At 43.6% G+C, this 12,704-nt stretch overlaps 1 long non-coding RNA gene across 1 annotated transcript; it reads left to right on the top strand.

The window, feature by feature from the left end:
• Nucleotides 1-5,847: 5,847 nt before the first annotated feature.
• Nucleotides 5,848-10,025, top strand: LOC123801884 (uncharacterized). The gene is made up of 3 exons (XR_006782359.2): nucleotides 5,848-5,974; nucleotides 6,147-6,643; nucleotides 9,739-10,025. It is a non-coding gene; the product is annotated as an uncharacterized LOC123801884 (long non-coding RNA).
• Nucleotides 10,026-12,704: the final 2,679 nt, after the last annotated feature.

Here is a 12,704-nt window from a genome sequence, read left to right as displayed (position 1 = left end):
CGGCTCAGGTCATGGTCCCAGCGTTCTGGGATCGAGCCCCGCATCGGGCTCCCTGCTCAACGGGAAGCTTGCTTCTCCCTCTCCCACTCCCCCTACTTGTGTTCCCTCTCTCGCTGCCTCTCTCTCTGTCAAATAAATAAATAAAGTCTTAAAAAAAAGAAGACTATAATGACCCTCAGACATATTTTTACTCCAGTTTCTGGGAAAAGAAACAATCTCACAAAGAAACTAAGTCCCTTGGGATCTGACTCTATAAGGAGAGGTGCAAGGAAAAGAACATGTGTTTTGGAGCAAAACAGTCTTCAAGTTGAGTTTTGACTGTTCCTTATCATCTGTTGAGAACTTGGACAAATAGGAATGTTTCTTTTTTTTTTCTTTTTTTTTTTTAAAGATTTTTTATTTATTTATTTGACAGAGAGAGAGAGAGAGAGCCAGCGAGAGAGGGAACACAGCAGGGGAGTGGGAGAGGAAGAAGCAGGCTCATAGCGGAAGAGCCTGATGTGGGGCTCGATCCCATAACGCCAGGATCACGCCCTGAGCTGAAGGCAGACGCTTAACCGCGGTGCCACCCAGGCGCCCCAATAGGAATGTTTCTGAGGCCGGTTTTCTCAAATACAAAATGGGATTGTGAAATAATATTTATTATATCTTGGGTGCAGAGCTTCTGGCTATGAGAGATTAATAGAGTGTAGTGTTTGCTCACCATTAGTCACTTTCTCGCCCTTCTTGCCCTGCCCCCTTCTCTATAGGTGGAATAGACTTTTGTGCCCATTGACTTTGGGCTTCGCCGTGTTAATTTGACCGACGGACTGTGGGGGAGTGCGATGTATGTCAAATCTAGCAGAATCTTAAACACATGAACAAAGTTGGGAAATGACTTCGCTCCTCTCATACTTTGCTGTGAGAGCAACGTGTCCTCTATTTGGGCTTGTCTGTGAGCTCAGATCCAGGAACGAGCAGATACCCCGAACCCAGGTGGGCACAGCCACAGTTAAATGGCACAACAGCAAGAAAAGAAATCGTCAGCTGTGATATCTAGGGGACATTTGTTCCTGCAGCCAAAGCTGACTAATTCCCTGACACGGGATTCACACTCAAGAACTGGTTTCTCTCCTTCGCGCTTGCCAAAAACAAAACAGTGAATTTGCAGTGAACTCCATCAAGATATTGAAGCTACAACATTGAAACTGTTGGAAAATACTTTACAAAGGCAGAAGAAGAGTCAGGTAGGGGTAGGATGGAGTTGATTGGAATGTGGACCCGAGACCAGCAATCGCACACCAAGCCCCTTTCCTCTTTCTCTGGACACATGATATGTCCCTGAGCTCTGGCAAAATGAATGTGGATGGAGGGGAAGCAAGCCATTTCCAGGTCCAGCCAAAGCTCATTCCCCCATCCTCCTTTCCCCTTTAGGCTGATTGGAATGGTGACCCCCAGGATCACATGGAAGCTGATATTAAAGATTCAGAGCTGCTGTCAGCATCGAGTCCTGAATGACCGTGTGAGTGGCTGCCTTGGACTGTTACAGCCAAAGATGAGCCCCAGCCGGGCACTAGTTACAGTGACACAGATTTTATCCAGTAGCTGCTGGCAGTAGAGGAAGAGCCAAACTTCATTCGGACTTGTGCACACATTTTATTTTATTTTATTTTATTTTATTTTATTTTATTTTATTTTATTTTATTTTATTTTATTTTATTATTTATTTTTTATGATGTAAAGTTCCATGATTCATTACTTGTGTATAACACCCAGTGCACCATGCAATACGTGCCCTCCTTACTACCCATCACCAGCCTATCCCATTCCCCCCCCCGAAGCCCTCAGTTTGTTTCCCAGAGTCCATAGTCTCTCATGCTTCATTCCCCCTTCTGATTACTCCCTCTTTCTTCTTCCCCTTCTTCTCCTACCGATCTTCCTACTTCTTATGTTCCATAAATGAGTGAAACCATATGATAATTGTCTTTCTCTGCTTGACTTATTTCACTTAGCATTATCTCCTCCAGTCCCGTCCATGTTGTAGCAAATGTAAAATCGTTCTTTCTGATGGCTGAGTAATATTCCATTGTATATATGGACCACATCTTCTTAATCCAGTCATCTGTTGAAGGGCATCTCGGCTCCTTCCACGATTTAGCTATTGTGGAAGATGCTGCTATGAACATTGGGGTGCATATGGCCCTTCTCTTCACTACGTCTGTATCTTTGGGGTAAATACCCAGTAGTGCAATTGCTGGATCATAGGGTAGCTCAATTTACACATTTTAAAGGGAGAATGAGGGAGTAGGAAGGAGGGGGGCAGGGGCTCAAGCAGAATCTGGAAGAGGAAAAATGTCAAAAAGTGGGAGGACATTGGTGATGTGAAACCCCTCTGGGTTTTGTAACTGGTACTTACTGAAGTTCGGCTTCTCCCTCCCGCAGAGGCTGGGAGACAGGGGCCCTCTCTTCAGGCTGAAATAGTTCATTCTCTTGGCAGCCTTGAATTTTCTCAGGCAGGCTCCGTAAGCAGAGCTAGGGTCATCCTAGGGAAGCATCCTTGACCTGTGAGAAACCCTCTTAGTGTTTGCTTTATAAGCCAAGGTTATGGGCAAGTGGAGGAGGGGACCCTGAGGAACCTGGCTAGAGTCTGGTCGAGGAGTGAATCTTTGTTATTCCCTCACTTGAGTTTGTTCCATTAATTTGCAAATGACACCCAAGAAATACTAATACAGCTAGGTACAGGGGGAGGGTGTGAGTACTGATAATGCTTAACAAATGTTTAGTAAGAGTTTATGATGTGCCAATCACTGTACCACAAACTACACCTGTGAAGCCTCATTCAGGCTGCTGTATAACTCTGTGAAATAGATGTGATCATTCCCTTTGCTATAAATAAATAAATAAATAAATAAATAAATAAATAAATAAATAAATAAAACAAGCTGAAGATTTGCATGGTCAATAACTTATTTTTGATCATGAGCCTGGAGAGTGATAGAAGTGGAATGGGACCAGATCATTTTGGCACCAAATTCAGCGTCATGACCACACAGCATTGATCTCTTGTGCTCAGCAAGTTTGGAAAGACATGGGTGCCAGGTAACCCTTTTTGACCTGAGACCCAAGTACAAAGACCTAGGCCACCGTAAAGAAAAGACTCTATTTCTGTAGGAATCTTTGGGCCTGACAGACCATATGTCTAGATGTAGGGATGGACAAAGTGTGAAAGAGCCAAGAAAGGCAGGAAGATAGTGACCCCAAGAATCAGGGCTGAACAGACAGCCAAGTAAGCTTGATGGAAAGTGACAACGTGTACCAAGAAGGGATTGGTTAATATTTAATCTTGAATCAAGCAGTAAGAGTTCACATGAGACCATTCATCTAACTGCCTTTGACTGTATGCATTGGAGTACCGCAAATTTCTCCCCAGAGAAGTGATACCTGTGCGTTGAAATGGGTGGAGAGCCAGTGGACAGATACAAGGCAGGGGCACAGCCAGAAAGATGAAGTATTCTGGAGACATAGACAGTAGAAAAAAGAGACATTGGGAGTTAAGAAATCTGGTCCTGGGGCACCTGGGTGGCACAGTGGTTAAGCGTCTGCCTTCGGCTCAGGGCGTGATCCCGGCGTTATGGGATCGAGCCCCACATCAGGCTCCTCCGCTGTGAGCCTACTTCTTCCTCTCCCACTCCCCCTGCTTGTGTTCCCTCTCTCGCTGGCTGTCTCTATCTCTGTCAAATAAATAAATAAAATCTTAAAAAAAAAAAAAAGAAAGAAATCTGGTCCTACTCCTGCCTGCTCCTGCAACTAGTGGCATGACCTTGGGCAGGTCAGTGTCACTTCTCAGAGCCCACGCACAAACAGGGGGTGGGTTGGAAAATTTCCGAGGTCTCTGTCAGCCATGACAGTCTGGTCATTGGCTGTCCTTCATCGAGGCCAGGTTCCGTGGAAGCAGATCTTTCTATGACGTGTCCTCTCTCCTGTGTCGGGAAGAGAAAGATAGAATGCGTGGTCTTCCTCATTAGAGAGACGGCAACTCATTTAGGATCACAAAGCTGCCAACTGAGACAGCTGAAGGGGTCACCTCCTTGGATCCTCTCATTTTACAGATGGGGAGACAGAACAGAGAGGGCAAGTCATTTTACTAAAGTCACACAGTTATATGCCATCAACGTTGAACGAACGTGGAACCCTGCCTTTGATGCTGAGTATGGGGCTCATTCCAAAAACAGCCCCACTGCCTAGGGCATTGGAAGAAGAATAAAAGGGAATGAGCCTTTACTAAACACTTACTATGTGTGAGAAACTACCCTACGCTCTGGACGTGATCTACAAATATTCAGCAAGTTTTATTGAGCACCTGCTGTGCTACATTCTGGGAATACGGAGATGAGCAAGACAGGCCAGGTCTCCCCTTGGAGTTCACATTCCAGCGAGGGGGAATGAGGATAGCCAATAGACATGAACAAACAAATAGGAAAACATCAAGTGGCACTATCAAGAAAATATCTGAATTAAGAATATTAAGGGCTGTTAAGAAAATTAAATTGCTGGGACGCCTGGGTGGCTCAGTCAGGGAAGCGGCTGCCTTAGCTTGGGTCGTGATCCTAGGATCCTGGGATGGAGCCCTGCATCGAGCCCCACATCGAGCCCCGCATCCCCGTCTCGCCCACTGGTGCTCTCTCTCTCAAATAAACAAATAAAATCTTTAAACACAATTTAAATTGCTATATCCAGGCTGGGCAGCTACATTACGTGAGGTGGACAGAGCCTTCCTCGCAGAATTTATTTATCATATTTTATTTAACATATTTATTTATCATATTTATTTATCATATTCCCACAAACATGCTGTGAAGTTGATATTTTCATTGTTCAAATGAGGAAACTGAGCCTCAGACTTACCCCAACTCACATAACTGGTGAGAGTTCATTGCAGATTCCAACTCAGCTCTCTCTGGCACAAAGCCCATGCTTTTTGCTTCACTGTATCTTGCATTGAGGGTTTTGTTTTTAAATGAAACATACACATAAAGTAAATACATATACACTGTAGCTGATTGTGATCAGGTGCCTGATAAATGGTAGCTGATTTTCTTCTTCCAGTCATTTCCAGTGTCTCAGACCCCAGTGTCTTCTTTGAAAACCCTCCCCTATGTGGGAAGCATCTGACTTGGTCCATGGGTAGAGGGCTACAGCTTTAAAACAGAAATTTCCCTATACTTGGAACTTGCTAACTTGTGTGTGAGAGGTTGGACCTTATAAGACTCAGGAGCCTGTGCACTCTGACCTGGGAAGCTAAATCACCCCGTCCAGGACAAAATTCAGCAGCAGAACTCCCTGAGTCCTTCTGACCTGATGGGTGAGAGCAGGGACAGTTTTTTCGGCACAGACTTCTGGACAGCAGTGGTCCAGACTATCCTGCAAGCTTCGCCGTGTCTATGTATGTTTTCGTATTCCAAGGTACTAGTGTGCTTCCTGTTCTCTCCTGCAAGGAAAGTTTCTGAATTCTAGAATCTAATAAAGTGAAATTTCAGATGCATGAAGGAGTTTGGGAGTCCAAAGGGAAACTGTTAAAACAACTGGAAGGAGAAAAAAAATCAGGTCTTCTATTGAAGATGCTTTCCAAACAACAGAAACCTCGACTCAAGCTGGCCGAGGCAAACACTGCTAGTTGGTTAACGCAACCCAATTCCTGATTCCTTCCTACTAGGCTGCCTTGGCTCCCGAGGTTGGAAAAACCCAATGCTTGCTTTCACAACTTCACTCGCCCTTCGCAGAAGCCATGTGACCGGTCCAGCCAATGAGACTAGAGGTCGAACAACAGCAGCTGGGAAGACATTTGCTTTTTCTGGTAAAAGGGCCAGACACGGCTGATGGTGCTCATTTCACGTTCCTCTGCTCGAGCCACACATGTGATGCCTAAGGCTGCCACAGCCACCTGAGAGCCACACGTGAGCCCCTGCGCCAACATCCAGTAGCCTCCAGACTACGGGTTAGTGGGAAATATAAACCCTGATTTGTTTAAACCACTGTTCGTGGATTTTCTGTACCTGCAGCTGAAAGCACTTCGGAGGGTAACCACTGTCTCAAACAACAAAGAAATGCATTCTTTTTCTTTTTAACCTAAGAAGAGAAATGGTATCTTCTTCCATCTCTTGCTTCAGGTTCCCTGTTCCCTGCAGTTACTCAATGCTCGCCTTTCACATGCTATTGTCTGGAATGAATCAGCCAATCCATTCCTGAATTGATCACCAGGAAGGGAAACAGAATGACAGGCTCAGACGGGAAGAGCCGAAGAGCTGGAACACACATTGAGACATCAACTCAAACACACCCTCCAGTTCTGAGCACGAGATAAGTAATGACTTTCTCAGCATAAAAACAATAGGAGCACATCACAAATTCAAGGACTAGTAGATACGAGCTTACTGAAATGAAAGACTATAAAACAACCTATTATTAACAAAAAGAAAAGGCAAATAAGAGATCATGGAGAATTCCTTGCGGCAAATGAAGTGTTAATATCCCACAAATCGCTTCTAAGAGTTTACTCTAAGGAAATCATTAAGGACACATGCAAAGATTTAGTCACAAGGATGTTTGCAGCATTACTGTGTTTAATAATGAAAATTTGCAAGTGAGATGAATTTCCAGCAATAAGGTACCAGTTAAGTAAAATAGGATACAAACTTACAATGGAATGCTACAGGATTATTAAAAAATAATGTTGCTGAAATGCTTGTACTATTGTGGAAAGCCAAGTGTGATATGTTATTAAGTGACGGAAATAGAATGCAAATGAGTTGTCCTTTGATTCTGTTTTCCTGAAAGAAAATGCAGGTGTGTGTGAGTGTGTGTGTGTGTGTGTGTGTGCCTAGGAAGGCTATGTATCCCAGAGATAACCATGGGTATTTCTGTTGGGTGATATATTTGCTGATTTTTTTAATAGTGAACTCCTTTTAAAGGGAAGGAAGGAAGGAAGGAAGGAAGGAAGGAAGGAAAGAGGGGAGGAAGGAAGGAAGGAAGGAAGGAAGGAAGGAAGGAAGGAAGGAAAAGAAACAAGGAAAGAAAGAAGGAGGTGGGAGCAAAAGAACTTAATTTTGAAAACAAATCCCAAAAAGTAAAAGAATACCTCAGCAAAAAAAGGGCAGTGGTTCTGAGAGAAATGTGCTCACGTGCAATGAGCTGGTAAACATATGTGAGTATTCATTCTTGGTAGTGATCCAACATACAGTAAGAACGAAAATGTGACACAACTCTTTCTTTCCTTCTTTCTTTCAATTTCTTTCTTTCTGTGTATTTTTTTATTTTTCATTAAACTGGAATGTTTCTCCCCCAAGAAAAGAGGATGCCTTGGTTGGTAGTGCCAGGGAGGAGGGGTGCAAGTTCAGAGGTAAAACCTTTCTGAAGAACAATTTCCCAGTGGACGGAGTTTCCAAAACCCTCATTCTCGCTGACCTCACAGGTCCACCTCAGTACATGGAACAGGTGGAACGGACTAGAGGGTCCCACCAGGACTCGTGTTTCAGGATTTCAACATTCGTTCTCTACATAATGAAGAATGGTTGGCTGGCAGTCTCGCCGGTCAGGGAGAGGGAAGCCGAGATACCTGTTATGCTGGTATAGGCACCCAGTCCATTATGAAGCAAGGATTTAAAAGTGTATTTAATCCAAAATATTGAATACTGTAGGGAGATGATCAGAAGATGAGTTTAAGCAGGTTACAAAGAAGCATAAAGGATATGCTGAATTTTGAAGAAATGAAACAAATTTATATTAGTATGCTCAAATTTGGCACGTATTTAAGAAAGATTGGAATAATATAAGTCAAAATGTTAATAGGTATCTCAGGTAGTGAGATCACGGACAACTTTGATGTTCTTCACATTTTTCAGTGCTTTCAAATGTTTTATAATAATAATCACTTGTGCATTACTAACCAGGAAAAAATCCAAACACTATAAAGATATTCAATGAGCCTGATGTGATGACCTGTGTTGAGATAACAAGCGCTAATGTTTTAGGGACCTACAAAGTGCCAGGCATGGTGGTATCTGTGAATTGTTTCATTTCATTTTCAACCATTCTGTGATGTAGGCACCCTTATCAGACCCATTTTACAGATGAGGAAATTGAAGCACTGAGACCTGAAGGGATTTGCCCAATGTCACGCAGCTAATAGATGTAAACTCAGGCTCATGACTCCAGAGCTCTTATTCTCAACCAACTCCTAACCACACTACTCTTCAGAAGGAAAATAAAAGCCCTCATTTCCTCCTCACTTTCATTGATTAGCTATTATCTCAAAATACAGCCAAAGAGTCTTCTGAAGGATTCAATTCCTATATAATCCTTCAGTGAAGTTTAGGAAAGAGGAAATTTTTTCCCATTGTGCATTTATTTTTATTTTTTATTTTTTTAAAAGATTTTATTTATTTACTTGAGAGAGAGCCCAAGCAGGCAGAGGGAGAGGGAGAAACAGACTCCCTACAGAGCAGGGAGCCCGACTCGGGGCTCCATCCCAGGACCCCGGGGTCATGACCTGAGCTGAAGGCAGATGCTTAATTGACTGAGCCACCCAGGCACCCCTCCCATTGTATATTTTAAATTGAGATATAATTTACATAAAACATTGTGTAAGTGTAAGGTGTACAATGTGTTGATTTGATACGCTTGTATATTGCAATACGGTTACCACCCTAGTGTTGGCTAACACCTCCATCAGGTCCGATAATTATCATTTCTTTTTTGTGGTAAGATTAAGTTCAAGATATAGTCTCTTAGCAACTTTCAAGTATGTGATACTGTATTGTTAATTACAATCACAAAGCTGTGCCTAAGATCCTCAGAACTTATTCATCTTCTAATTGTAGTTTGTACCCTTTGACCAACATTTCCCCAATTCTCCCACTCCCAGCTCCTGGTAACCCCCACTCTACTCTGAGTTTCTGTGAGCTCAGCTCTTTCAGATGCTTCTTGTAAGCGATATTATACAATATTTCTCTTTCTCTGTGTGACTTATCTCACTTGGAGTAATTGCCCTCATAGTTCATCCATTATTGTTGCAGATGTCAGAATTTCTTATTTCTCATGGCTGAATAATATTCCAGTGTGTGTGTGTGTTTGCGTGTGCGTGTGTGTGTGTGTGTGTGTGTGTGTGTGACATCTTCTTTATCCATTCATCCACTGATAGACCCTTAGGTTGTTTCCACATCTTAGCCATTATGAATAATGCTGTAATGAACACAAGGATGTGGATATCTCTTCAATATCCTGTTTTCATTTCCTTTGGATAAACACCTCAAAGTGGAATTACTGAATCATATAGTGGTTCTATTTTTAATTTTCTGAGAAACCTCATACTGTTTTCCAGAGAACAAATGTACATTCCTGCCATCAATGCACAAATGTTCTCTTTCCTCCACATCTTCGCCAGCATTTGTTATCTCTTGTCTTTTTGATGATAGCCATCCTAATGGGTGGTGAGGTGGTATCTCGTTGCAGTATCGATTTACATTTTTCTGATAGGAAAGGTTTTAAACTACTGAATTCAAATGCAGGTAAGTGGGCTATTTTGATCAAAGTTCGTAAGATTCTAAAGAAGTGTCTGGGTTTATTATAGCAGCAGATGCAGAGATCAATGTTGGTGTGACCGAGTCTTCAACCGTGATAGTTCTTTTCATGACACATAACGTGTAGAATAGTCTGTGAGTCCCCATTTTACTGATGAAAAACTGAGACTTTGTTTATTATTAGGAAAACATCAGATAAACCAAAATGAAATTCCGGACCAATAATCATCAACACTGCCAAGGTCATGAATAACAAGAAACATCTAAGAAACTGTCACAGACGGCAGGAGACGAAAGAGCAAATGTAGCGTGGTATTGTAGATGGGATACTTGAATTGGAAAAGCATATTAAAGGAAAAACTGTTGAAATTCACATAAAATCTGGAGTTTAGTTAATAGGAAGGTCACGGATGTTGTTTCCTTAGTTTTCACAAATGTACCATGATAATGTATAATGTTAATAATAATAGGGTGTGGGTGAGGGTTATACAAGAACTCTCTGTACTATTTCATAACTTTCCTGAAAATCTAGTATTATTCCAAAATAAAAGTTTATTTAAAACATCTGAACAGAATGGTGTTTCCTTAAAAAAAAAAAAACAATTAAAACCAGAACTGCCGGGGCGCCTGGGTGGCACAGTGGTTAAGCGTCTGCCTTCGGCTCAGGGCGTGATCCCGGCGTTATGGGATCGAGCCCCACATCGGGCTCCTCCGCTGGAAGCCTGCTTCTTCCTCTCCCACTCCCCCTGCTTGTGTTCCCTCTCTCGCTGGCTGTCTCTCTCTCTGTCAAATAAATAAATAAAATCTTTTAAAAAAACCCCAAAAAACAAACCAGAACTGCCATAGGATCCAGAACTTTTGGATAGATACCCAGAGAGTTGAAAGCAGGATCTTAAAGAGATATTTATACACCCACGTCATAGCAGCATTATATGACTTCACTTATATGAGACACTTAGAGTCGTCAAATTCAGAGAGAAAGTAGACCGGGGGTTGCCAGGGTTGGAGGGAGCAGGGAATGGGGACTTAGCGTTTGATGGCTACAGAGTTCCAGTCTTTCAAGAGCAAGAGTTTGGGAGATGCTGATGGTTTCACCACAATGTGAATGTGCTTAATGCCACTGAATGCACAATTAAAAAATGGTTAAAACAGTAAATTTTATGTCATGTCTATTGTACCGCAATTTAAAAAATAAGTTTGGGGGCATCTGGGTGGCTTAGTCACTTAAACGTCCAACTCTTGCTTTTGGCTCAGATCATGATCTCAAGGTCCTGGGATCAATGCCCATGTTGGGCTCCTCGCTCAGTGCAGAATCTGCTTGTCCCTCTCCCTCCCCCTCTGCTCCTTTCCCAGCTCTGGCATGTGCTCTCTTTCTCTCAAATACATAAATAAAATCTTTTTTAAAAATTTGTTTTTTTAAAAATCTGAGACTTTGATTAAATAAGTCTTCCAGAGTCACCTGGAAGCTACTGGGTTCAAACCAAGGTCTGTCTGGCCTCAAATTGCACATTCTTTCTAGAGCCCCATGTAGGGATGATCAGTGTGGTTCTGGAAGTGTTCATTCATTGAGAGTCTACATGCTTTGTCTCTGCTGCCTAAAACATAGCCAGTCCTGGCTTTGTTTCACCTGGGGGCAGGTGAGCTGTAGGAGACCCAGGTAAGCCCACTCAGTGTCCAATCCCGGCTCTGCCACTCGATGGTTGTCTGAGCGTAGGCACGACGATGAGCTTTCTGGGTCTCAGCTTGCTGGTCTGACCTGATGACTAGGGTTCTAACAAAGTCTCCGCCTGAGGGCTGTTCAGAATCTGAAGGGGGAGCTGAGGCCTCTTCGCTAACTACTGGGGGTTGCCAGTCAGGGCTGGTGCCAATGTAAGCGTGAGTCCTCCAAGAAGGAGATACAGCCTGGCATATTCTGTGAACTGCCTCGTGGAAGAGGCGAGACAGGGCCTAAGCCACAAAACACACAGCACAGCTGAGCTCTAAAGATGGATATCCTCGGAGAAAAGAAAAAGTTAAGGAAATGGGACAGTTAGATAGTAGGTGGCTGGGGCAGGGAAAGAGAAACCTGGTCTTCATAAGGCAACTGTGGAGACACTACTCAGAGCCTGTCAGTGCACAGAGATGTGAAGTCAGAGGGACCAGTTCAGTTGTAGAATCCAGAAGGGAGGGAGAAAAGCCTATTCCAGAGCAAAGACTATGAACAGGAAGGATGGGTGCGTGAACCCATAGACCCTAATCGCTGGGTAGACATGGAGAAGAGAACTCAGTGTCCTGGCGCCTCAGCAAAGGGGTGGGTCTGTCCCAACCACTGTGAGGGCTTGTGAGGTCAGGCAGAAAATGGAGGACTAAACCTCAAATCTTAGACTTACAGAGAACCTTCTGAATAGAAGCAGCCTCTGCTTCCTTCTATCCCATAAATACTCATTCCTCAGCGTTTGATCCCTGGCCCTTAAAACACACTTCCTGCCTGGGCGAGCTCATTCCTGTCCGGTGTACCAGCCGGTATTCTGTATGCTGGTGACTGCCAAATGTGCATCTCCTGCCAAGGCTCCTTCCATGAATATGGGACGCCTAGAGACCCCTGCCTCCTGGACTTCACTTGGAAGGCCTGAAGGTTTGTTTAAGCCAACCAGTCCACAATCAAGGGCATGCCAATTCCCCACTCACGTCCGCATCCTCTCCTTGTAGGCCTCATATGAATCAACGGACCATCAACCCCTCCATGCTGAACGCAGAAACCTTGGCCTCCCCCGTGATTCCTCCTTCCCTCTCCCTTCCCCCCAGACTGCTTCATCTAATGGGTTTATCTTCCCATATGGTTTTTGCATTTATCCCTTTCTCTCCATTCCCAAGGCCACTGCTCCAATCCAGGATTTTATCTTATTCTCAGCAGGATTTCTGCTGCCACCTCTTAAGTGGACTCCTTGCTTCTTGTTAGGTCCCCCCTGAAATCCGCTGTCTGCATGACAGCCAGTGCGGTCGGTCTTTCCACCCAGCAAGACAGTTGCTGTCTCAGCCCTGGTCAAAGGTCCTCAGGGGCTTCCCCTTTTCTTAAGGACAAAGGCTAAATAAAATGGAGCTCAAGGCCCCTCAGAATCTGGTCTACCCTTCTCTGTCCTCACTACCTTTTCACACTTTTCCAACAGTTTT

This window comes from Ursus americanus, chromosome 9 (assembly GCF_024610735.1).
Source record: "Ursus americanus isolate L20-20 chromosome 9, mUrsAme1.1.p, whole genome shotgun sequence".
NCBI classification, from domain to species: Eukaryota; Metazoa; Chordata; class Mammalia; order Carnivora; family Ursidae; genus Ursus; species Ursus americanus.
This window is presented reverse-complemented; position numbering and strand designations above follow the sequence as displayed.